The sequence below is a fragment of the Mustela putorius genome, unplaced genomic scaffold (genome assembly GCF_011764305.1).
Source record: "Mustela putorius furo isolate JIRA1106 unplaced genomic scaffold, ASM1176430v1.1 tig00003863_pilon_pilon_pilon, whole genome shotgun sequence".
Classification (NCBI taxonomy): Eukaryota; Metazoa; Chordata; class Mammalia; order Carnivora; family Mustelidae; genus Mustela; species Mustela putorius.
Window position 1 is genome coordinate 21,411,324 of NW_025422015.1, and position 26,059 is coordinate 21,437,382.

Sequence of the window (26,059 nt, forward strand, 5' to 3'; positions counted from 1 at the left end):
TGAAATTTATTGCCATAAAGTATATGAATAGAAAAAGGAAATGCTGAGGAAGTGTTTTAGATGATAATTTAGTGAACATTTTATTCAAAGCATTTATATCGTCACATTTTATTCAAAGCTGGAAATACAGTATCTATTACATGTGTTCTAGTTTTCAGATTTGTTCAAAATGAAAAAAATATTTTTTCAGTAGTATTTCATCTATAATATTAGATTCACTTCTGAACATTATATAAACTTCTTCAGTGAGCTAGTTGCTTCTCATCAGCTGGTGACAAAATGTTATAAATAAAGTTGGATTATTCTAATATAGCATTGCTATAGAGTGTGCCTAACTTTACTTCTGACTACCTCCTCTGCTTCCACTAGAAACATACCTTCTAGGGAAAAGAAAGCTATATTCAAAGTTCAAATATAGTATGATTTTTGAGGTTTTTCTTTAAGATTTTTTGGGGGAGTCTTAAAAGGAGGTATACTGTATACTTAAAAACAAAGCAACTGCCTTTCCTCACTTCCTCCTTCCATTCCCAAAACAAAGAGAAACAAAGAAATAAACAAAATACATTTTGTGTGTGTGTGTGTTCATTAGAAGAATAATAGAAACTGTTGATTTCTTTGAATTATTCAGTAACAATGTGTAAGCTTGTGAGCAGATACTTTGAGAAATGCCAAAGGACAAATATTATTCTAGAAGCTCTATTTTCTGCTTTAAAATTCAGGGCAGGCCTTGCATTTGTTGTTTGACACCCCATACTACCTGGTCTTCTAAAAAGAACCACCAGTGGTGGGCAACTTCAGATAGCCGAACCTTGGGCTTGCAAAGGGAATGAAAATATCTGAGCAAGGAAGGATGACTGGGGGGCTGCTATGAGCTGTGTTTATCCACACTGAGCTCATAAATAAGACCTTGGCCATTCCTTCTGACTCTGGCCAGGTGCCAGGTGCCTTTGATTAAAGGGAAAACTTGGGGACACAGGAAGAAGAAAGGCCAATATTTGCTCTTGGTATCTGGCTGTTAGAATAATTTACGCAGATCACACTGGGTGAGTAGGGAGAGGCCAGGAAGCTGAGCAGCGGCACAGGAGGGCAATTGTCTCAAAACATGGAGGGGGTTTCACATCCTGTGTTAGGCTTAAGACTGGTGTTATTTTTTGCACTAAAGCTATGGAAAATACTGAAAGGTTTGGGCAGGCGATCTGAAAACAAAAATTGTGCTCCTTGTAATTTTGTGCCTGCCGCTTTGCCAGCCAGCATATGTAGAAGAGAAACAGCCAGCCTCTTGCTCCAATGCCCATTTTCAGTGATTGATGCTTAAAGGTCACTGGTTGGCTTGCCAGCACATTTTTGTGCGAGGAGTCCAGTTTTCTATTTTGACGTTAGATATACATGTGGCACCTGAGGAACAAGGAGGAGACGGAGAAGAATCAGATTTTCTTTTGGCTCAATCACTGTCAGCTTGGAAACTCCTGTAGGTCTGAGTGCCTTATTTGGCCTAGACACCTCCAACCCAGCAAAACATTCTTTTGTGATATTTTTATATCACACTTTTAATATTTTACTCTTTGTCTTTTTTTTTTCTTTCCACTCACTCTTTTCAATTTGTCCTTTCATCCTTTCTAAAACTTTTTTTAGGCCCTGACTATATCTATCAGGTACTGTACATGTGGGGAGATACAGAACATGAGGTGCCCACAGTCTGTTGAAGACTTAAGCTATACAAACATATCAACACTATAAGCGACTCATGTACAAAGTGCCATGTGTCCTGGACAATGGCCCGGAAACTTTAGATGTCCATACTATTTGCTCCTATAATACAACTAACTTTGGTTTCTCTCTATATCCCTATCTTTGTGATCAATAAATTGTTGTTGAAACTTTTTATCTTTAACTTTGCTTTCTTTCTAAACAGCTGATTTGTTCTTGGAAGGCTGCCCTGAGTGATTTATTTCAATCAAGATTTATTGAATGGTTATTAGGGGCCAGCCCAGAATGGTGCTAGGATTTGGGGGTTATGGAGATGAACAGAAAAGGCCCCCAGCTCATGGTCTAATGGATGAGACTTTTTTTTTCAAAGCAAGACTATAAAAGTCCAGGTAGGCAAGTTCTAGACATCATGTGTGAAGTACTGTAAGAACATAGAACAAGAAGAGATTATTTCCTGATTGACTTCCTAGGGTAGGGGTGCGTCAGGGGAAGTCACAAAGAGGGGCTGGCATTTGAACTAATTCTTAAAAATGACTGAGTTCACCAGACTGGAGGCACTGTATTTATTTCTGATTTTTACCAAAGTTGAGATGCATAGTGAGTGAATCATTTTATAGAGATGGAAGGCAAATAGCGCAAAACTGATTATGGTGTATCCTTGTTCTTAAGTCTTTCGGCAGCCTTCCCTACTTCAATGGTCGGGCTACTCAGCCTGCCACTTTCTCAAGGCCTCTTCTATGTCACTGTCTCTGTTCTTCCATTTTTCTGGCCCATCAGCTTATGATGTCTTTCAAGTTAACCTGCCACCATTTACTCATCCCCGAAACTACGTTTAGCTCCCAGGGACTTGTTAATACACACCACTCAACAAAGAACCATCTATCCTGGGTCTCATCAGAGCAAAGGTTTGATATTGCGGCCTTTCAACCTCTTCAATAGCTTCTGTAAGTGGAAAGGAACAGAAAAGAGATTTATTTTTGCACTTGTATTTCGATAGCTACGCAACTCTCTGGAAAGTGGAAATCACCACAATTTTCATTTTAATACTTTTCATCCCTGGGACTTATTCTTGATTCCTGACCTTGTGTTTTTCTAGGAATTCTGTCAGTAACACTTGTTCTGATGTATTTGTAACTCCTTACAACATATATCGCATTATATCTACATTCTACCATCTACCACCATATCATGATATCACATCCCTACAATAAACATATAGATGCAATTCCTGCATATCCTGCTTCATTGGCACATGCTGGTCAGATGTGGTTCTACTGCCAAGCTCCTGATTTTCTTTAGAAGACCTGAAAAAGGCAGTGACATCTTTTGGACTAGTGGGTTGTAGATTGTGAAGACCAGTCTTGACTGTAAAAATCAGTGACAATAAGGGACCAACCACGAAAGAAGGTAAGCTACTTACTAGCAGGGACGTAAGTGGTTTGATGGTCCTGCATTCCATGTTTCATAGTTTCCATTGGTCAGGTCACATGTATACAACAACACACTCTGCATTTTGCTTTAGAGAGACTGAGCTAAAGAAACCCAGTTGTTTTTAAGTGCTCAGAAGTGGGCCAAGGATATTTTTAGAAAATCTGCATTTTCTAACCTTTCCTAAATTTTCTCTTTGATGGTGGAGAAATTATTACTTTCTGAGAAAAAAAGTATGTTCTTGGAACAACTGCACAAAGCTAAAAATAGTGGGAATTGAACATAAGAATGTCTTGGAGGAAAGAAAGCCAAATTGTAGATTTGGGTCACTATGTTTCACTTAAAACGTCTCTCAAGTAGGGGAAGAAAAGAAAATTCTAACAGGTTATATTAATTGGTGTTATTTGAAAAGCAGCTGTCTTTCATGGTGTAAGATTTACCTCCCTTAAAATAACTCATTTTGTTTCATTTATTTTTCTGAGAACACTATCAATTCAATTGGCTTAGGATACTAGACGTTTTGGGTTGGATAACAAAATTTAGTTTTGTAATCATAAAATAAAAATCAGGATACTCTACCACAAAGTATGGATTAACTTTCTTCATAATTTGTAAGCGGGCCAGATTTCCTTTCTGTTCATAAATGTCACTGTCTTCATAAAGCACTTAAAGCTTGAAATGAGTAAGGGGCACTTGTGAACACAAAATGGGTTAATGTCCCATCTAAGTTCAGTGCTATGGCCCTTTGGAATGTACTATGTGAATACTAAAGAGAAAATAACAATATCTTTATGTTTCTCCTGGAAAACAACTGTGCAGCAATATATTCTAATCATGAACCCAGAGAGATCTATTTTTTTTAAAGACATATTTATTTATTTGAGAAAGAGAGAGTGTGTGAGTGGAGGGAAGGGCAGAGGGAGAGAATCCTTAAGCAGACTCCCCACTGAGCATAGTGCCCAACGTAGGGCTCAATTCCAGGACCCTGAGATAATGAACTGAGCCAAAATCAAGAGTTGTATGCTTAACTGACTGAGCCAATCAGGCATCCCCTTTCCCTGGGGAGCTCTTTTTAAAAAATATTTTATCTAAACTTATATCCTTTAATTTTGACAGTAAATATGACATTATTACAACACCGTAGTTCCAAATGTCCAAAATTTATCTTCAGGCTGGTCTAGAGGATGCCATTTATCTCTGTACAGTGGCAACTGCCTAGAATCAGCAGTTCTCCTAACTTTCTTTGTGGATAGCTTCTGAGCTCAAAAATTCATCCCTCTACCCAATGGAAAGAATAGGTTCTGAGGGTTCAAGGAAATACATCATGGTTGTCATCCCAGAAGTTCAAAATCGATTGCACATTGCTTTGTTGATGGATCTTCTATATGTGTCACTGATAGAGGCACCATTCAGTAAGTTGTCATTCTTGCTCTCAATCTGTCCTCTCTCAACACCCACCCACTAATTTAGGCTATCTTACTTTTTGGAAATATGAAACATTTGAATTTTGGGTAGGACTTTGAAGTTGATGCTAAATATAATATCAGGTAAGACTGTTACACTGCTAAGGAGTCATGCAAGAAACTGTTGGTGTCTCAGAGACTGTTAATGTACTTAAAAACTGGGCTTTGGGTAGAGTAAAAGCCCACTTATAAAGCATCCAGTGGGAGAGCTCAGGGGGTTGTGGACGTTTAAAGTACAGCTTCATGCACCAAATAAATGCTTTCAGGTAAGCTCTAAATGATTTGGATATAAATATTGTCAAAGACCTGATTTATTTTCTTGAGCAATCTCGGCATCAATGGTGGAAACATTTCCTTTAACATATTGTGAATGTCATTGCTCCTAGAACATACCTTATTTCTGAAGTATTAAAATATACCCTTTATTGTGACCACAAATCAGATGTAGGGACTATTATCTAAGGAGATGAAAAATATCTGAGTCTTGTGATATCCCTGTGAGATAAGCAGATTACATACACTATTACCCAATTTTAACTAAAAGTTCAATGTTATCATTAATTCATTGAATATACATTAATGGGGGCCTAACAGGTATCAAGGGAACTCCAGATTCTGGAGACATGTAGACACAATCTTTATTTTGAAAAGAGCTAAAAATCTGGGCAGTCTAGATTATAAACTGATAATCCAGAGTTAGATGTAGCCAGAAGAAATGTTTGTTTTGATCTGCACAGATTTAAAAAATATATATAGTGATATAATTGAAATAGAGATACTTTTTTCTCCAAATCTGCATTTTTAGACTTTTATTGAAAACCTAGCATTGGGCTACTGCCTAGGTGGGACATAAACTCTTTAGGCCATAACATGTCTTGGTAAATACACCAGTTTACTTCCTTAATTAGTATGTGGTAGCAATGCAAAGGTGTGAATGTGAGACCCATAATACTTGATAATACCATGGATGTAATAAACTATGGGGAGTATGGTAAGCAAAATTCCAATATGGGGCCATGATCCTCAGCCCCTGATATTATTCCTGTGATTATGTTATGTTATATGACATAAGGGAGATTTTCCAGGTGGTTCTAACCTAAACACAAAAGCCCTTTAAAAGCAAAGGATATTCTCTGGGCAGGAGCAAAAGAGGAAGTCAGAAGGGTATAAAGCATGAGAAGTCTTCAACTCACCCGTGAGAAGGACTGGCCATTGGTGGTTGAAGATGGAGACATAGGAGTGGAGGGCTAATTCTAGAAACTAGAAGTGACTTCCAGCTCTTAGCCAATAAGAAGATGGTGACTTTTGTCCTACAACTGTGAGAAACTGAATTCAGCCAAGAAGTTGAATGAGTTTGAATGGAGAGTCTTCCCTCAGAACCTCTAAAAGGAGCCAGCCCTGTTACTACTTTGATTTCAGCCTTGCGAGACACAGTTAAGCTCGCTAGGACTTTTATACTACAGCACACTGAGATCTTAGATGTGTGTTGTTAAAAGCTACTAAATTTACTGTAATTTGTTACAACAGTAATAGAAAAACCAATCCAAGTAGGGAAATAACTAGAGTCAACTAGAAACCAGAGTAACCAGAAACATGCAAGTTTCTTTAAGTAAGATAGTGAGCATAAGAGATGGAATCAGATGGAAAAAAAAATATGGTTGAATTTAGCTTTAGAATCAGGTCCTTGAGTGGGCCAAGTAGTTTTATTCATTCATTCTTTTTTTTTTTTCATTCAGAAGCATTCGTGTACATATACTGTACATACCTGGGCTTGGTTTTGAAGACACTGATAAAATTCGCCTACATCTAATTTCTGACACATAAAAAGAGCTTGATATTATGTTGGATTGAGTTGAATTGTATTAAACAGCTTTGAGAAGCCTGAGTTTGACACCTTAAAATTCTTAAGCTATGTAATAAAAATAGACACATAGATCAATGGAACAGAAGAGAAAACCCAGAAATAATACAATTATATGGTCAGTTCATCTTCTGTCTAATGGGAGAAAGATGGTCTCCTCCACAAATGGTGCTGGGAAAACTGGACAGCTACACACAAAAGAATGAAGCTGGACCGTTGTTTTCCACCATACAGATACAAACTCAAATGGGTTAAAGACCTAAATGTGAGACCTGAAACCATAAGAACACTAGGAGAAAGCACAGGCAATAATTTCTCTGACATCAGTCATAGTAACATTTTTCAATAGGTACATCTCCTGAGGCAAGGGAAATAAAAGCAAAAATAAACTATGGGGTTTACATCAAAATGAAATCTGCACAGTGAAGGAAACACTCAACAAAATCAAGTCAACCTACTGAATAGGAGAAGATATTTGCAAATGACTTATCCATTAAAGGGTTCGTATTCAAAATATATAAAGAACTTATAAAACTCAACCCAAGGGGCACGTGGGTGGCTCAGTAAGTTAAGTCTCTGTCTTTGGTTCATGTCATGGGAACATTAACTTCCCTGTCATGTCCTATATTCTAGTCTCTATCATAATATTCCATTTTATCTACTCCATAAATTACCAACAGCTGAATAGATCACATTTATTCTTTTTTTATTAATTATTTTTATTAACATATAATGTATTATTTGCCCCAAGGATACAGGTCTGTGAATCATCAGGCTTACACATTTCACAGCACTCACCATATCACATTCCCTCTTTAGTGTCCATAACCCAGCTACCCTATCCCTACACCCCTCTCCCCAGCAACCCTCAGTTTGTTTTGTGAGATTCAGAGTCTCTTATGGTTTGTCTCCCTCCCGATCCCATCTTGTTTCATTTTTTCCTTCCCTACTCCTCAACCCCCACCCCCCACCTCTCAGATTCCTCATATAAGAGAGATAGGATAATTGTCTTTCTCTGGTTGACTTATTTCGCTCAGCATAATACCCTCTAGTTCCATCCATATCGTTGCAAATGGTAAGATTTCATTATTTTTTAAAGATTTTATTTATTTTTTTGAGAGGCAGAGATCACAAGTAGGCAGAGAAAGAGAGGTGGAAGCAGGCTCCAGAGTGGCTAAACCACCATGCATTCCCACAACAGTGTAGAAGGGCTCCCCTTTCTCCACATCTCCCCAACATCTGTCATTTCCTGACTTGTTAATTTTAGCCATTCCGACTGGTGGAGCACAGTTATTCTATTGCAGCCTTTTTTTTCTTTTTTCTTTTTGGTCTATGCTTTCCAATCCCCAATATAATATGAACTCCTTAAAGAGGTTCTTTTTTCCTTACATCTATATTGCTGATGCCTAATACCCTGCAGGCATCAACAATTATTTGTGCACAGATTAACTTGTTTTTGAAATGTATTAAGTAATTTTGCCATAAATGAAAAAGGTACAAAAATAGTAATAGATACAAACACTAAGATATAATTTTTTAATCTCTTTGTTTTGGTGTAGCAAAAAGCAGTAGATAGAATGTATATAACCGAGCCATTAATTCATCCACCCATCCACCCATCCGTCAATCTGTCCATCCTTCTATCCATCAACCCATTCACCCATCCATCCACCTATCCACCCATCCATCCATTTATTCATCCATCCAAGAAACATGTATTGAAAAAGTCCTATGCAGACACTGTTCTCTCTCTTTCATTTATTAATTGAATGACCTTAAACAACTCAATCTGCCTGACCATTTTTTGTTTTCTACCAAATAATGACAATGATCCCCACATCCTTTGCCCAGAAAGTGAAATATTCATTTGACTATGCTTTAAAAACTATAAGGCACTCTACAATCGTAACATATTATCATCATGACTAACATATCACCACTAGGAATGAACACATTTATATAAATAAAGGCCAGAAAATAAGAGTATTCATTGACTTGCATTCTTAGCTCCCTACAATTCTCATATGTGCTCAGGCCAATGAAGGCAAAAGAGAAAATTCTATGCAGTTTTTGCATGGGGCTTGAAAGAACAAATCACATACTATGTGATGAACAATAATGCACTTATTTATTCCTTTAAAAATAAATTCATTTTGCAAACATTTATTATATTAAAACTCTATGCAAAACACAATGATAGGCATCCCCCATGAAATATGCCATTTAAAAAGGCAATATAAGCACAAGTCTGTGTTATTCTAAATCTTTAAAAAAAAATCCATTGGTCAGGTGATTTCAGATATTTTAATATTCCTAATCATTTAAACAAGGTCTGGATTATTGTCTTGTTCCCATTTCTAGTCCAGGATATTGGCATCACGCAATGCTGATTATAGGTAACATTTTTAGAACCTCAATCTGTATAAGAAATGAGTAGTAGTCTACTTGCATTATACAATGTAATATTTGCGACAAATCTAAAAGAGAGATATTCTCTGTTACACCTTGGCAACAATGTCTCTGAGGCCACATTCTTAGTCCCAATTTCGTATTCCTTCAGTTTGCTGTCTGAGTGCCAAGATACCCCATTTTATATAAAGTTGGGTAGCTTTGCAATGTAACGTGTCAGTGGTAATTGCTCTCCTGATTGAGCCCTCGTCCCAACTTGCATGTGTAGAGCCCCAAAACGTACAGGAACTGGAATCCTGTAGGCACAGGTAATTTTCCATGTTGTCTTTCCTGTATACCGCATTTTGGCAGCATAAAAAAATAATAAATCCATTATGCGTGGAAAATATTATAATATCGCTGAAAAGCTGGGAAATATTTCAAAGCTTGTCAAGTCAAAGCCTGCAGGAAAATTTTCCTTGACATCACACAACTACAGATGTCCCAACATGTCCGCCTCTGTTTGCTGAGCAAGAGTGAGGCGGAACAGGGCCCACCTGTTCTGGGGAGGCATGCTGGTTTCTGACGACACTGGTCTTCCTTGTCACTTACTCCTCAAGTGTAAAGGCAACCATCATTTAAAACATAGTAAGAGTGTCTCAGTTCTACTGAGAGAACCGTTAAAAGAGGGAAATTTTCCTGATGTTTTCCTATTTACATCAACAGAACGTTCATTGAAGTCCATGGCTGGGAGAGATTAAAACAGGTAAGAGTTACACAGAAGCTTGGCTTTTAAGGAAATAAGATCTGCCAGGAGTGATATTACCATCCGGCTGTTTATTCTAAGTCTGCTCCAGAGGTTCCTTGTGCAAACTGGAGGGTCTGCATTTGTCCCCAAACCCAAACCTGAGATAGTCTCCGGACTCACCTAATTCATGTTCAGTCTAACAATGTGCTGAAATCTGCTAATATTAATCCCAAAGTAGCCCTTGTTTTTTTATTCACAGAGTTAATGTGTGTAGAAATGTGGACAAGGTGGTTTGTTGTACCTACGGTTAAGATCAAACCTTCTTCTTCTATATAGAACTCTATTACCTACAGCCTAGAACAATGCAACTAGTTAAGTCTGGATTTGGAAGCGGAGCAGTACTATGACTGTCCAGCTCAAGTCTCATTGGTAGTATTTCAACATGGCCTGAGTCTCTTCCTCCCTTGTTAGAAGGTCCAAAGAGACAGAGATCAGAGATACCTGGTTCTTATCCCATACTACTACCAAAAAGCCAAATATGACCTTACACTCCTAATTTCCTCAGCTAATGAATCAGACTTTGCAAGTTTCTTTCTAAATCTAGAAGTTTCTCACTGCTATTTTCTTTGATGATGACAATTCTTTTCATCCATGGACACCTTCAGGCCTTTAACTATTTGTTGGTTTCCCTTCTCTTTGAAAAATCCAAACGCTGTAGTGAGTCTTCTTCAAACTCAACTGTTCTTTTATATGGAGATTTTATTCTTCAACTAGGAAACACCATACATATGAAGTTACGGAATCTTTGAGAACAAAGGAGGGTCTGGGAGATATCAATAATTTGTAGTTTTTATTGGAAGAGAGGGGAATAATAGCAGCAGACCTCTTACTGCTGTACCCTATTTGAGGAGGCTTTGCCTTAGGAAAACAGATGGCAACCAGTTTCCTGTGCTTCCTGGTGATGTATGGGAATGAAGTTTTGAAGCCCCAAGTGGAGAGCGGCAAGCCCAGAATATGAATCTCCACAACCTTCCTGACATTAAAGTTTTATCTTACTGTTATTTCATGTAACCATTGCTTCATTGGCTCAATGGTAGTTCTGCTTTTTTTTTTTTTAAATATTTTATTTATTTATTTGACAGAGAGAGAGATCACACGTAGGTAGAGAGGCTGGCAGAGAGAGAGAGAGAGAGAGAGAGAAGCAGGCTCCCTGCTGAGCAGAGAGCCCAATGTGGGACTCGGTCCCAGGACCCCGAGACCATGACCCAACCCGAAGGCAGCGGCTTAACCCACTGAGCCACCCAGGCGCCCCAGTTCTGCTTTTTTTAAAAACAGAAATATTATACCGGTTGATTGTTAATCAAGTAATAATTTTTACAAAAGTAAAATAATTTTCACAAAAGTAAAAATGCACAAAACAAATGGTGATAAAGCACCCTTAGCTACAACTCTGCTACTAAAATACAAAATCACACATGACAATATTTAGTGGTATGAAACAAATTTTTAGTTATCTTAAGTGGTTAAAAAAATAAACTTGTTTAATTAGAAAAGGAAGACCTACATGGAAGCTCTGAGAATACTTCTGAGCCAAAGAAACAAAAAGCTGTCTTTTAAAAGATTTTTAGGTGTTGCCACAAGGTGGTGTGAAGAGTCCAACCTGGCTTGGGTGTTTGGTAGTAAGGAGAGGCTAAGGGAGGTTAGAAAGACTGGGGAAGGGGGTCCCCCTCGAGGAGGTCAAGCAGGGAAGAAGAAGAACAGCCGGGATGGAAGTGGAGTGGGGGGGTGTTTGTACAAGGAGATACTTGGGACAGACCCACAGTACTTTTTTCAGACACCACTTCCTCTGGGTGCGACACTTCTCCTCATCCCTCCTCCCGCTTAACTGAGGTGAATTCCTCTTTTTCCACTTAAACTGCCGTCAAAGGTGAATTTTGTCTTTGGAAGTAATGACACGATACACGTTCCCTACAGTGTGCACTTTCTCTCCTTTAGCCATAACACATATTTGAGTCCATGAGTATTTTCATAGAGCACGAACTGCTCAAGTGCTGTAATCCATAACCAACGATCCAGACAGACTGGTTATCGTTGGTAAGTGTGTTACATTAAATCCATACTCCTCCCTTCCGACCTTGAGAGAATTGGAAGAGTATGAAGCAGAGTGGTTATATCAAAGAGATATTCCACAGGCTTCAGCTTGATGTAGTTGGAAGAGCACTTCTAAGTGTGTCAACATTTTCCATCTGGGCTGTCAACACCAGTTGCCAGAGTGGAGCAACACTGAAGGAAGTCAACCTGGAAAATCCCCTGCGGGGTATTGATTTTCCTCTTCCCAGAGAAAGGTCTGGGCATGAGAGGAAAGCCCTGCTGTGATTACTGAGAGTCACATTTTTGGGGGTGGTTGGTATTTCTACTGATTTACCGAGCTGAAAAAGCACTTTGAGAACTTTGTTTATCTGGTAAACATTACTCATTCCTGGAACTAGTTTTCTTCTGTGAAAGTATCATTAATTAGAGATGTTCCTCAGAAGCTATATATACATGTATTTTTTTTCTTTTGAATGAAAAAGCTGCTCAATACATAAATATATATCTGCTTTCAATTCAAAATTAGTTTTCAAAAATATTTTATTTATTTATTTAGAGGGAGAACAAGAGGGGCAGGGGGAGTGGGGGAGAGGGGAAAGAAGAGGGGCAACCAGACTCCTCACTGAGCACAGAGCCCAACATGGGGCTCAATCCTACAACCCTGAGATCATGACCTGAACCAAAACCAAGAGTTGGCCACTTAACCAACAGAGCCACGCAGGTGGCCCTTAAAATTAGTTTTTGATTGAGTGCTGGTGCTTTAGGTCATGGTGAGCAATACTATAGTTCTTACCTTCCACAGAGATTTTCTTTTTCCATAACTGCAGTTGGAAGTACAGTAAGACAAGCACGTAAAGAAAAGTCGGTCAAAGTTCCCCTGATCTTTTAAAGTGAGAGTCAATTGCATTCAGAAAAGATCTTTTCCAGGAAGTGGAATGACTGATAGACCCTGGATATTGACCATGTGTGGCAGCTCCATTTAACACTTGGGATCCACAGTTCTAGGCTTGCAATGGCAATGTTAATAAAATAACATTCCCTGAGTGCTTAGTATGTGCAAGGCATGGAGCTAGAGACTACAGATTTCATCTTCACAATAGCCCTGATTTAGATACTACTATTTCTTCTCTTTTATAGTTAAGACAACACTGACACAGGAAGGTTAAGCAACTTGCCCAACATCATTCCGCTGCTAAGTGTGGGAGAAAGGACTTACAAAGAGTCGGGCCAGGTTACAGAGCCCAGGTTACATGATACAAGCTCTGGAATGCTGCAGGTGAAAATAATTAAACAAATATAAAATAGATGAACTCATCACTTCAGCACCTGGTCTATCAAGGAACTCATCTGTTTGGCGATCTTATATATTTCAAACAGAATTGCAAACTGAGCATTAACAACAACAACAACAAAAACCAGCGCTGCTGTGAACAGCTAAAAAGTATACACCAGATCCAGCCATCAAGGCATCGATACAGTGTTCTTGGGTGGGGCACAGCTGGCCCTCATGTCTATTGCATTTACTGTCACTGCACATGTGTCAGAGTTGTGACTGGGTCACACAATGTTACTACACACATAAATGGAGGCCAAATCCCAGGCAATTCAGATCTGCAATCATCGACATATATATTCAAAGAGGGGAATGAGTACACAGGAAAGGACGGGAAAAGGCTAAAAGGAAAAAAAAAACCAAACCTCACATTTTATCATTTTATCAATTTATAGACAACGGTCCAAATCTTTATCAATTGCAATAAACCTCAGAGCCATCCCAGCCTGGCAACAGAGCTCATTAAGAAATGTTCGTGCTGGCGGTACGGAGTGATGATGAAAATCTCAAATGACATTTGATGATTAGTTCAAGAAGAAAAGTATCTGAAATACTGTTTGGAAGGATTTCTGTGGAAATTAGGAAAAGGACGTATCATACTTCCGAGAACTTGAAGCAACACTCATCTATCCATAGCAGCATTCCCAAGGGGTCCTTGTGATTGAGCGAGACGAACTGACTTTTTCCCTCTTGTAAGAGAGCAGGGCCTCCTGAGCAGCATGGCCTGTGAGCAGGAGCCTGCAGAGCCCTTGGAGCCTTCCTGCCGGGTCCAGAAGCATCCATGAGAGAAGAGAGCGAGCCCGGCGTCCAAGAGCCAGTCAGAGTCAGAGCTGATGGGAAGTGGTGGTGTTTTCTACAGAACTTCAAAATAGCCTCCTTCCTCCCTTCCTTCCTCCTTTCTCTCTCCTTCTAGCCCCTCCCTCTCTCTCTTTCTTTCTCTTCCTCCCTTTCTGCCCCTTCTTTCCTTCCTCCTCTCTCTCTCCCTCCCTCTCTTTCTCTCTTTTCTTTCTTCCTTCCTTACTACACTCCCTCCTTCCTCCCTCTCTCCCTTTCTCTCTCGTCCGTCCTTCCTTCCTTCCTTCCTTTCCATAATGTATGTTTAAAAATGAATATGATTCACGTAATATCATGCAAAGATTTATAAATTACACCTTGGTAAAAAGACTCAGGGTCCAGATCTGTCTTACCAACACCCAATAAAGTTTTTTTTTTTTTTTAAAGATTTTATTTATTTATTTGACAGAGAGAGATCACAGGGAGGCAGAGAGGCAGGCAGAGAGAGAGAGGAGGAAGCAGGTTCCCTGCTGAGAAGAGAGCCCCGATGCGGGACTCGATCCCAGGACCCTGAGATCATGACCTGAGCCGAAGGCAGCGGCCTAACCCACTGAGCCACCCAGGCGCCCCCCCAATAAAGTTTTAATTAAAATGCTAACTGCTTTAATAATGGACTAGAGTTCCCTGCCCCGAGAAGCAAAAAATACATAAGCAAAATTTCCTTCATTAATTTAAACACAGCCCTCCTACTATAGAACCAATGTTTTAATAGTGTATTCCTGCTTAAAAAGCAACAAAATATGAAAAACGTTCCCTTAGAATTCTGCTATATTTCACATACTTCCTCTGAGCCCTCAGATTTCAGAAGATGAGGACCTCTTTGCAAATAACATCAACTGCACACAAAGTGTCAGTCAAAATCTGTTTCTTGTGCTGTTTTTTCCATCATAATTATCCAGCTTGAGGGGAAAAAAAAAAAAAACCCACCAGTTAAATGATGTCACTCTGGGAGCCTATGTGGTAAAACAAGGATTAGAAGGAAACTTCTTCTTTATAGATTTGTTTTTAGGTGACAACCAGAAAACATTGTCATTAGGCCAAATAGTAAGCCTAGAATAACACACAGCAGGCTTTTCTTCTCTAGAGAAGAGAAACATATCAACAAGCCCTGAGGACCCGCTGGAGAGCTGTCATATCTCCATCTCTCTACCACGCACAGGGAATCCACTATGGAGGAAAACAAAACAAAAAAGCATAGGTTCTGAAGGACTCAGAGTCTAATAGCGAGACAGACTTATATAGAGCTGCCTAACAAACAGCACCGGAAATGATACAAGGATACCAGCAGGCAGGCAGGTTCAGGGAGGCGGAGTAAGTGGCTCTCTGGGCAGGGACAGGGGAAGGAGGGAAAGAAGGGGCCACGGAAGGGGAGGGCGGTATAAAAGTTGAGATTTCCAATTCTGGAATCAGCCAACAGACCTGGCTTGCAAACCCAGATTACCACTTAAGAGTTAGTGAACCTTGGGCAAGTTGTTTATCTTCTCTGGGCTTTTTATGTAAAATGGGAATAATAACAGAACCTTCCTCTTTGGATTGCTTTGAGGATTAAATGAGGTCATACAGGGAAAATGTGAGCTCGGTGTCAGCATACGATTGCCCTTCATAAATGTCAGTCCAAAACAAAGAGAAAGGGAGGGCTATTCCTGTAGAGGAAGGCAAGAGTTTGGTTGAGGGATCACTAGCTGGACGAGAATGCAGACATTTCTGACACCAGAAACCTGAGTTAGAAAAGTACGGGGGGTCAGATTATTCAGAGAAAAGCGAAGGTACACAGCAAGGGGAACATACTGTCCAGAGGCTGCGGGGTGAAATATGATGGAGATGATTGGCGCTAAGAGGGAGCGCCAGGTTGGGCGCGTTACCACCCCCTCCCCCCAATTCAATATCAAGTAAGAGAGAGTAACTTATGTGTTTGATTATGTGCCTGAGTGTTGCACTGGCTGGGCATTAAAAAGATGCTTCTGTAAAATATGAATTGACTTTATTTATTTATTTTCTCTATGTAGCTGTACATCTCAGCTTACCACTGAGCCCATATGCTCTTTGACGTAGCACCAGCCCTGGACCTGAATGATCCTCCCTTTTCCACTTTCTTCACTTGGGTTCCAGGATGCTATATGTTCTCGACTTTCTTCTTACCGATGGTAATCTGTGTCTGATTCCCTTTCTATTCAACAAGCTGGTGGCAAAGCATTACTGGCAGCTCTCCTTTAAAAAGAACCTACCCTCCAGATTGCCCTAGAATTTGGAGACTTTCTCCTCTTCCCTGCAGAGCTCCCTAACAACTGCCCTCACACAGCTTTCTCTCATCCTGGTGGCTACTCTTCCACCCCTTCTACCAACCAGTAATGGTCTGGTTCTCTTGCCTCTTGCCCCTGTGCTCTGGACCTCCATCTCTCCTCTTTCCACTTTACCTGCAGTCTCCATGATGCCGAACCAAGCCAAGTAAAAGGGAATTTAATAAAAGCAAAAGGATTCGAGGATGAAAATACCCCACAGGGTGCAGATGCAGAACCACTGCCCACAAGGTAAGCTTCTCCCACGCAACCGTTGGGTCTAGGAAACTAACAGTGGGTTGTGGCCCACTGTGGCCCAAGGGCGGCCGCTTTGCCTGGTCTTTCTCTCCCTTAGTGAAGTCACTTCTCGGGATATCAGAAGATTTCTAAATTGCTGTTTATGAAGCCACCCCGTCTGTGTTATTCTGAGACAGCAGAGGACTTCCATTTTCCACGCCTCTCCCCGGGCTCTGTTTCTGCATCTCTCCTCTCTGACTCTGACCCTCTTGCTACTGCTTTTAAGGATTCTTGTGATTATACTGGCTCCACTAAAATAAGCTCCCCTTCTCAAGATCCTTAGATGAATCACATCCTCAAAGTCCTCTTTTGCCATAAAAGGTAACATATTCACAAGTTCTGGAGATTGGGACTTGGATATCCTTGTGGGGAGGCGGGAAGGGGAGGCATTATTCTACCTGCCACAGTATCTTGGTGGTGAAACACTCAAGTTTAATACTTTAAGGCCAGTTCATACTATCTCAAAGACAGAATGAGGAAGCTTCAGATTTCCACAGCTAACCTTTCATTGAACAGCAGCTATCTACCAAACTCCATTTGTTGGGAATGTAAAACAATAGTGACAACAAAATAATAGTAGTAATCAAACCACAGCTACCAATATGTGAAGTACTTTTATGTACCAAGAGCTGAGATAAATTATCTCTAAATTTCACAAAAATCTTGAAAGCTTTTATCTTCATTTTATAGTTGTAGAAACCAAGGCTCAAAATTGTGTGAAACAGCAAAAACTGGAATCTGAACATTGTCTTCTCACTCAAAGATGTATATATATTTTTAAAGATTTTATTTATTTATTTATTTGAAAGCCAGAGAGAGAGAGACTGAGCACCAGCAGGGGAAGCAGCAGAGGGAGAAGCAGACGCCCCACTAAGCAGGTAGCCCGATGTGGGGCCCTATCCCAGGACCCTGGGATCATGACTTGAGCTGAAGGCAGAATCTTAACCAACGGAGCCACCCAGGCATCCCAAAATGTCTATCTTTTGAACTTAAATACATCACCTCACTTTTCCCCTCAGAATAGCTGAGGGCTTTTCCTATGTTGGTGGCAATAAAGAACTACTATGCATTTACTATTTATTGATAGCTGGATTCAATAGGTCTGAATCCTGCCCTCAAAGGAGTTTTAGTGTAGTCTAGCCTGGATGTGAACCTTATTATATCAATGTAATTCCCTTGTCTTCTTCCCTTTCTTTAATTTACTAGAGGACCAAAATACAAATATTTAAATACAAAGATTTAAATATTAAAATCTGTTTTTCCTAAGGGAAAGGAGAATATGGTTTCTCATTGCTAGTAAGCTAGGCTCTGCGTATACGGCCCCATAAAGTCTGTTGTTTCAATAAGTTTTGAGGACAAAGGGAGTGGTTCGGATAAGAATAAGATAAGAAGGAATTTCCTTTTGTACTACGAATAGCTGTCCCTCCACAGAGGAGATGGGAATAGTTCAACAAGATCCGTCTGTGCCGTAACATTAGAATCCCATTGAGATGGGATTTCATCCTGCCCAAAAACTCTATAGGGGAATTAGCTTGATTTATACATAGTAAAGAAATGCACTATATCTTGAGCCTAGGATTTATAGAATTTATAACTGATGATATATTTAAAGAGAATTAACGGATATTTATCAAGGGTCTGTTAGGTGCTCAAAATGGTCTTAGGTGTGCTGGCTCATAATTAAGCACATAGTGTAGGATCTTTACTTGATGTTTGAAATTCTAGATTGAAGTTGGGAGTGGTGATGCACACCAAACTATGATTTCATTTCTATTGGAATTTTATTTCTTGCTTATGTTAAAAAAAATTGTGCCTGAGGTTTGAGATAAAAAACAACAACAACAATTGAGAAATAATTTTCCAGTCAAGCAAATTCATTGAAATATTACTTGTTCCTTGTTGGCTAAGGTGTGTCATTGAAAGAGATTATAACTTCTGGAGAAGAGAGCCAAATGCATCAAAAGAGGATTGTCTGTTAAAGTGGGGGTTTGGGTATTATTGGTTATTATGGGTTGAATGATGTATCCTCAAATTTCATATGTTGAAGTCCTAACTCCTGCTACCTCATAAAGCGACCTTATTTGAAGATGGAGTTTCTGTAAATGCAATCAAGTTAGAATGAGGTGATTCGGGTGGGTCCTTATTCAATATGACTGGTATCCTTATAAAAAGAAGCAATTTGGAGGTATATACACACACACAGGAAGAACCCCAGATGGATATCAACCCCAGAGATCTGAGTGATGTGCCAATGAATGCCAAAAATTTCCACCAGGCCACTGGAAGAGAAGAGAGACGTGGGGCAGAGTCTTTTTCTCAGCCCTCAAAAAGAAACAGCCTAGCTGTCACCTTGATCTTGAACTTCCAGCCTCCTGAACAGTGAGAAAATAAATTTCTGTTGTTTAAGCCAAGTCTGTGGTACTTTGTTATAGCTGTCATCAGAGACTAATACAGTAATTGGATCCTTTAGGGAAGTAGTTAACAAAGATTTAACAAAATCTTGATAAGTCTCCACAACCCTTCTCCAAATCATTCTAATCAGGTCTCTAGAAACTCTCCTCCTTTCCTGCCAAATTTTATTGTTACCATCTCACTCTACAGCAAAATTCTAGACCCTGAATTTTTCAGATGTAAGTCAATGGTGGTATACAGAACTACTGACTGTTCTCTGTGTAATACCCAAATCACTTTATAATGTTGTAATGGTTTGAGTGACATAAGCCTCAGGGCTGAAGCAAACTATAGCAACTGCAAAACATTAACATGTGTACATAGATTGTATCTCTAAAAAGGTTAACTACAAGACAAATGCTAATTGGGCTGTTAAAATTCAGAGACACTAAAATTTTATACTTAATCAGTATTTTTTTTAAAGATTTTATTTATTTATTAGAGAGAGAGAGAGGGGGAGAGCAAGCACAGGCAGACAGAATGGCAGGCAGAGGCAGAGGGAGAAGCAGGCTCCCCACTGAGCAAGGAGCCCGATGTGGGACTCGATCCCAGGACGCTGGGATCAAGACCTGAGCCAAAGGCAGCTGCTTAACCAACTGAGCCACCCAGGCATCCCCTTAATCAGTATTTTAATATAGAGATGTCACCATTTTCTTTTTTTTTTACAAAGCAACTTAGTGTTCCATCAAGTCACCAAAGGTGTTAATGACCTTAGAAAGGAAATATGGATTAGAGTGACTTATTTCTTTGGTGTGTGAGGGATTATGATCATTCAAGAATAAAAATTAATGGCCCATGATAAGTTTTTCTGAATCTGGCTTGTAGCACTTGCTTGAGCCATTCCACTTCAATTGTGAAGATAATATCACTGATTGGATAGATTCCAAGATATGTTGTATGGAAGACAAAGAACTTCTAAAATGCAAAAGTTTTGACTTAAATTGACTTCTCATTTCTGATTTATATAACATAATCAGACTGAAGAAGATAGGGTATGGGGAAAATATAAAGAGGATTAAGACACTCCCTAGTTTCAAGAAACATGGTTTATTGGAAGAGATAAACAATTGTAACCAAAGAATTACAACTCAGAGAAATCAGTGTTGTGGTGGGTTTGGGACTATCTGTATGAGAGTCTCCCGAACCCTAGCCTGGTTTTTTTTCTTAGCTTGGATGATACTACGTGAATGATAACAGTCTCTATGCAACTGTTCCTATCTTTGGTCTGGGAAAGTTTCAGAAAGATCTGTAATTTTCGTATTACGTTTCAAAGATTGGATGATGCATGTCTGGTTAATTCTGCTCTCACAATGCGTTCTTTTAATATCACTGATTCTTCTTAGAAGGTCAGAAGAACAGGGATCATATCAAGATATGCAAGTTGGACATCAGTTCAAACTTGGCAGCAGTTCTGAATTTCTTCCAAGGAGGCCTGTATTGGTTAAAGAACCTCATCCCTGAAATATTGGGGTAAGAACTCAAAACTGTATGAACTTAGGGTTAACCATTATCATACATGATTTGATATATCTCTCTTGTGATACTGAAGATTCATTTTACTTTCCCATTTTGGCTTGATGCTTATGTACCCTATCTCCTCCCATTTCTCCTGTTGTTCCTTCATCTAGCTGCTCATGCGACAGAACTGGAAGTCATTTTAGTTTCTCCTTTTCCTTGGGGAACTGACTGTTGTAAGATAGTTCTCCATGGGTTTCTTGCCTTTCTGCAAGGCAAGCAAGGCATTGAGTGCCCATTGTTCTGTATGATCTTAAGAAGGATATTTGTAGAGTGAAGAGCCTTGAAAGATAGAAGCAGTGTCTCTGGAGTAAAATGCAAATGCTTATTGGATGGAAGATGCAGATAGTGTCTCCAGAGGAAAGAGCAGGGATGCTTAATGCTCATGATAAAGTTCTGGGTTCCCTAAGCTTAGAATTCTTTCCTTATAATGCATTCTACTGTGCAGATGTCATCTGGCCCTTCTTTGTGTTGCCCTATAGACATGGAGGCTCAGGGAACTGACACAGAAGTGCAAATACTCTGGCTACTGCCATTGTTACAAGTAACAGACTCTCCCTTGTCTCTGACCCTGGACTCTTGTGTCTGTTATCAGTGCCCATGAAGCTCTGGCAGGTTAAAATGATATTTTGCAAGGATAGTAAAGTTTTCCATCTTTTACAGTTCTTGACCATTCCCTGACTCATGTACCTACTCTTCCCCTGAAATAGGCACTAAGCTTTCTAGAGTATTTCCCCTTCAGATCTCTAGAGTTCTTTTCCTCTGAAACCCAGATTCTGTAGCTAGTTAATAACCTCCTTAAGACTAGTCTTGCCCTTCTCTTCTTCTTAATCAATCTTCAGTGTTATTGTCAGAATGATCTTTCTAAAATAATAACTGTAGAAAATTCTCCTGATAAAATCTTGCTCTGTCTTTCCTGGGAAGGTAATGACATCAGGATAATTGCAAATTGGGTGGTATGGCATCAAAGCTTTTCATGAACCACTCCCCTATCTAGTTCTTCCACTTAATTTCTCATGTCCCCAAAGTGTATACTATGTTCCAAACATAGCAAACTATGGATTCTTCAGATTCCCAATATTTTTCCACAGTCATGCCTTTGTATAGACTAGAACAAGCCACCACACTTCCTATCCCATCCTGGCCTGGTGAATCTTGTCCATCAGTCAGGAGTCAACTAAAGGTCTCTTCTACAAAGAAATTCGTCCTGACATTCCACTTCCCAATATGACATAGATATATACCTCCTGCTTCTATAACACCTCAAGCACATATCCAAAATTATATTTGTAGCATTATATCATAATGATTGCCTTATTCATCTTCAAAATCGTATTTAATTATATTTAACATTTGCTCATTATCTGCTAAAGAAGAAAGCTCTATCTTGTATCCCCCTGAATATCACACAGTTTCCAGAAAATGCAGGTATTCATTAATTTTTTCTTAGGCACATAACTTAGCATACATATGATGAGTGAAGCAGAATGTAGACTTGTTCTGGAAAGATACACATACCCAAGTTCTTAACATGAAGGTTATTGATGTAGCTGTCCTTGGTATATGCAGAATGTAGGTCAACCTTTCACTACCTGTTGTTTATGATAATTACTGACACATTATCAATACAAGATTTATAAATATCATCAATGAATTGGCCATTCAATAATTTCTTGGCCTCTGTTGACACAGCTGACCTTGGTCTATGTTATTAACTTTATGCCAGTCAGTTTGAAAAAACTCATGTTAGTGACTGCAACAACTCTGTATGAATGAATCCAAGTTTAACAGTAAAAACAGGATCTCCCTGAGTTGCTCTGCAGGAAATCTGAGGACCGCACCTAGGAAATGATGATAACAACACCCAAATTCTGCTCCTGTTTTCCCTCAGAGGAATGACACCTATCAGAAAGAAGGAACACTCTGTGACTATTTCCTTTTGGATTTAAACACAACCTTTTGCTTCCTCCCCCAAATTGACCCTACACTCCCGACACAGACAAATCAAAGGAAGAAGGAGGATATCTCTTTTGGAGTGAAACTGCCAAGTAAGGAAAATCAAGAACAAGCAACCAGGGAAAGTTGTGTCTGGAGCCCAGCAGAGCAGCCCATGCCCTTCCTTTACCTCTCCTTCCTGTGTATATTTTCATAGCCTCTCAGTTTCAGTTCACTGGCAGCCTGAGGAACGAATGCCAAGTGGGAAGATGTGACTGAGGGAAGAACTCTGAAAAGAGAAATGCCCTAGGCTGCCTGTTCTAACCAAGGAGGAAACTTCTCTCCCTCCCATAGGCCTGATCACCTCCGATAGCAGCCACAGGCATGCATTGCCTGGTCCCCTTTAAGGCTGGGCACTGGGAAGAACCTGTGATTAGCTGGTGTCACCTCCTCAAAGTGCAGAGGAAAGAGGCTGGCCTCTTTCTTAGTCACTCAGAGGCAGGAGATCCAACCAAGATTCCTACCTGAGACAAAAACCCTGTTCTCTGGAACAGGGGTGGACGTGGGGACAGATACTTCCTCTGTGAGACAGCTTTAAAGTCATCCCTTAGTAAACATGCATCCTCTCCAAGCTCTGCACACACAGCGGACTGCCACCCACAATTCTACCTCTACCTCCCAGAAGGAACCCTAGGGGGAATGACTTTCCTCACACTGAGGATGAAGAGGAGGACAGGGGGGATGCCCATAACCTCCTGGTGTTGGGCACTGGGGATTGTGGTGCTGGTTTCCTGCTGCCACAGGGAACTGGTATTAGAAGGGTCCATGCTGAGTTTGAACAGGCATATTTCTAAACCTTTTTTTTTTTCTAAATGTAATATTTATGACAGGAAATTAGGTTAGCATTCCTGAAGCTAGCGAGAGCTTGTGAACACACTGTTCTATGCTCCCTGGACATGTCAATGCTGTTAATCTTTTGAAGGAAGACCTAAATACCTCACTCCTTTACATTTAACCTGAGCCATTGGAGGAATGCAAACATTGATTTGGAGCCAGCCCTCTGGTAAAGGATTACCATATGTGGGCCACAGGGAAATTCCTCCCTGCCGCCAGAATTTATATTGCAGGGAGCTATGAATAGAAAGTTTGTGCATGGTTATGAATATGGATAAAATACATCACTCATGGCCAGGGAATGGCAAGCAGATTTGAAAACACATATTTTGGAGCACATAATATTTTCAAAAATATATTTAAAAGAAAATAAACACAGATTGTGTGTGTTCATTTACTGCTTGAAGTACCTTTGGGGGAAAGAGACATCAACAAGTTTTCTTTCCAAACCATTTGCTTTTCCTTGTGCTTTTGAGCACAGAGCTGGACCCTCTGGGAAGGAATGGGGTCTCGTAGAGTGCAAGGTAAGTAGTTTTCCTGGCAGACATGTTATCCCCTTCCTGTAGAAGACAAGGAGTCGAGTCTTTGAGCGGGTCCAGAAGGGACCATGTGGCTTGGGGAGATGTGTTCAGTTCATTCCTGTTAGTACAGTTTCCTCTTCCTTCAGTCTTGGAAGGATTTTACTGGCTTCTGCATTTTATGCTTTTATCTTTTTCCTTGCTAGATTATTCACGGACATCAAAACTGCATCTATGTCGTTAAGCATCCAAATGAAAACTGAAAATTTGCCATTTCATGTTAACATAGAGCTTTGGCCTCTAGCAAAATTAAGAAAGAGGAGAATGTGGTTTTTTTTTTTGTTTGACCCCTTTCACAACTACACTCCATTACAGCAGATCCCTCCTCCTGCAGGGGACCCAGTCTCCTGCTGCTATTTGTCTGTGCCCAAAGTATCACACATTTGCATACCACCTGAACACGACCTCTCGGGTTGGATAGCTTGTTTAATTTCCCCCTTCTCTCATTTATTCTGCCTCCCTCCAACTAAATTTACCTGCTCTCTTTCCCATCACCTTGAGATCCTGAGATCCACTGTGGGATAGCTGACTAACCTGATAATTCAGTATGTTATTCTTTGTCAGTTCCAGGTGACATGTTTTCATTTAATGTGCATCCTCACATTTTTTATTTTCTTTCCTACTCGCTTCCTCATCCTCAGAAACTCCCTCACTCAAAATAGTAAGCTGCAGCCACATAGACCACAGGATACACTGCTGTCACTGACTAGATCTTACACTGACGTGTACCCCAAGAACAGTAATCTACTGTCTGCCTGAGATCCTATGACATCACCTGGTACCCAAGAATCTGCCCAGATAGAAAGGTCTTATGTCGATTTTATTATTTCTCAGAAAAAAATAAGACCACCAATTGTTGTCGTCTAATTTTGCAAGGTCATCTTGTGGGACATGGATTAATGGCTGCAGTTAGGAAGGGTTAGGGTTTCCAGTCCTCACGTTCAGTTCACATGAGACCCATCTCTACTCTGTTTTCTGTTTTTGATTTTTGTGATCATCTGTCCGCATGCTGGAGCTTTTTTGCAACCCAGATGACGTTGGCAAGAGCAAGAAGGATCTCCTGGTGATGATCCCTTCCTCCTAGGAAGGAGTCTACCTGCTTCACGTCAACCTCTGGCTTTGCTGCCACAGAGAATGTGAAAGGATGACCTCGCCATTCCTAGAATAATTGAGTAACAGAAAAAGATTGTGGCAATTTCCCAAGTTAAATGAAAGTCCGTTTCTTTATGGAAGACATCAGTTTTACCACCCATGGAACAAACAGGCCATCTACATATCAATTCCTTTTCCTTCTATAATTGTAATCCTATATTCCATAATACCAACTGCAGATTAGAAATTAACTTTGCATAGCTATTAAGGCGTTCCATTGGTCACTTGTGCCAATTTCATCTGCATCAGATAGCTTCCAGAGTGCAGAGATAGCATCTTTTAACTTACTTCTCATAGTATTTGGCCTAGTGATTATTCCTATGTGTTGAATAAAAATTATTTTAAGGAGTTCACTCCATTTAATGTGGTTGTATGTGATGAGGATGTTGGTAAACTTTAAACTAAAGATACGTCATCTGCAGTTGTAGGATATCACCAATTGATACTCTATGATGCTTATTTTCTGTCTCCTCTTCTAGAAGGAAGATCCATGCAGATAGACTTGTTTGTTACTGCTATGTCCTGAATGCCTCGAACAGTGGGGTTTTTTAAATTTTTTTTATTTTTTACCAGCTTTATTGAGGTATAATTGATATACAAAGAACTATAAATTTTAATGTGGACAGTAAGATGAGTTTGGACATGTGCAAACCCCTACGATGCCATTACCACAATCAAGATACTAGACATAGCCAACACCTCCTGAAGTTTCCTTGTGTTCTTTTGTTTTTGTGTGTTTGGTTTTGTTTTGTTTTTGTGGTAAGAAACGTTTGCTTTGAGATCTACTCTGTAAACAAATTTTGCAGTGCACAATCCCTTCCCATTAACTACAGGCACTGTGTTCTACAGCAGATCTCTAGAACGTATTCATCTAGCATAACTGAAACTTTATACCCATTGAACACCTCTCCATTTCCCCCACCCCCAACCTTGAAGTCTTTAATGTAGACACTTAATAATTATTTGTTGAATGAATGAATGCTTAAGATTTAAAAACCTTGAAGGGGAAGAAATTTCCTCTTCCATACCAAATTTTAGTGTTCATTCTTCGGTAGACAAAGTGCTTTTCTCTATGCTGTGCCAGACCTACTTTTTCTTGACTCCTGTT